General features: G+C 41.4%; 1 pseudogene; it reads left to right on the top strand.

The window, feature by feature from the left end:
- Positions 1–208: 208 nt before the first annotated feature.
- Positions 209–1020, top strand: LOC132354121 (S-adenosylmethionine decarboxylase proenzyme-like; annotated as a pseudogene).
- Positions 1021–1893: the final 873 nt, after the last annotated feature.

Here is a 1893-nt window from a genome sequence, read left to right as displayed (position 1 = left end):
CGCTAGTCTCACGGTGACGGAAGCTGCACATTTTTTCGAAGGGACCGAGAAGCTGCTGGAGGTTTGGTTCTCCAGGCAGCAACCTGACGCAAACCAAGGATCTGGGGATCTTCGCACCATCCCAAGATCCGAGTGGGACATACTTTTGAAGGATGTGCAATGTTCAATCATAAGTGTGACAAAAACTGGCAAGCAGGAAGCTTGTGTACTCAGTGAGAGTAGCATGTTTGTCTCCAAGAGACGTTTCATTTTGAAGACATGTGGTACCACCCTCTTGCCGAAAGCACTGGTTCCCCTGTTGAAACTTGCTAGGGATTACAGTGGGTTTGACTCAATTCAAAGCTTCTTTTATTCTCCTAAGAATTTCATGAAGCCGCCTCACCAAGGGTACCCACACCGGAATTTCCAGGAAGAAATAGAGTTTCTTAATGCAATTTTCCCAAATGGAGCAGCATATTGTATGGGACGCATGAATTCTGATTGTTGGTACTTGTATACTTTGGATTTCCCAGAGAGTCGGGTAATCAATCAGCTAGATCAAAGCCTGGAAATTCTGATGAGTGAGCTTGACCCAGCGGTTATGGACCAGTTCTACACGAAAGATGGTGTTACTGCAAAGGATGTCATTCATGAGAGTGGAATTCGTGACCTGATACGAGGTTCTGTCATTGATGCCACACTGTTCAATCCTTGTGGGTATTCATTGAATAGAATGAAATCGGATGGAACTTATTGGACTATTCACATCACTCCAGAACCAGAATTTTCTTATGTTAGCTTGAAACAAACTTAAGTCAGACCTCCTATAATGACCTGATCAGGAAAGTTGTGGAAGTCTTCAAGCCAGGAAAATTTGTGATCACCCTGTTTGTAAATCAGAGTTCTAAATGTCGCACAGTGCTTTCTTCACCCCAGAAGATTGAAGGTTTTAAACGTCTTGATTGCCAGAGAGCTATGTTCAATGATTACAGTTTTGTTTTTACCAGTTTTGCTAAGAAGCAGCAACAACAGCAGAGTTGATTAAGAAAAATGAAGAGAAAACACAAAAAGAGAACACACATAGAAGAAGGTGGTGGCTGCTTTTTAGATACTGATACCAAGGGCCATGCTTTCCATAACCACCACCTTGTAGTTGCAGAAAACCCTAGATGTGATGATAGTGTAATCATTTTGAATTGTATGCATATTATATCACGGAGTTAGATATCTTGCATGAATGCTCTCTTCTGTGTTTAGGTATCCCATGCCATTCTTGCTGTGAAATTGAAGTGCGTGTAGAAAAAACCTTTTACTATATGAAACTTTACAACACTTGTGAAAACAGTTCAATTTGGTTTATGCACAGTGTAATATTTCTCCAGGTATCATCCAAAATTCCCCACAGACAAGGCTTTCATCCTCATTAGGTGTTGGCCTCAGCCTAGCCATCTGGGACTGTTCTATTAAATTGCTACCAGGATTTTGCATCTAGTTACCTCCACTTTCTAGAACATATTCTCTACTAATGTTATTGAAACAAATTTCTAGTTCATACAGATGTTTTTCCAGCACCAATCAATGTTCTTCTTCCACGAGTCGAGTCCTCTAAGAAAGTGACTGCAGTTATCCATTTTGTGTATTAATATCTCACTGCTTCCTATACTTGTGTGACTTTAATTGATTCATTCCTCACCATGGTGTCTCCCTCCCAACCACACCCCCTCCATAAAGCAATACACTGTTACACTGTGGGTTTACACTAACCTTATACCCCAGAGGGGGAATGGGGGGATGGGCCCTGGGCTTAATTTTCTTTTAAGGTCAAGGGAGTTTGGCATTTTTCGTTACCATGAGCTCTTTTGGAGTAAGCTGGTGTTGATTAGCAAAGAAGGTGTGGATTGATACTAGGGAATA

The sequence above is a fragment of the Balaenoptera ricei genome, chromosome 1 (assembly GCF_028023285.1).
Source record: "Balaenoptera ricei isolate mBalRic1 chromosome 1, mBalRic1.hap2, whole genome shotgun sequence".
Taxonomy (NCBI): Eukaryota; Metazoa; Chordata; class Mammalia; order Artiodactyla; family Balaenopteridae; genus Balaenoptera; species Balaenoptera ricei.
The sequence above is the reverse complement of the archived record's forward strand: the minus strand, read 5'-3'. Positions and strand labels throughout refer to the sequence as shown.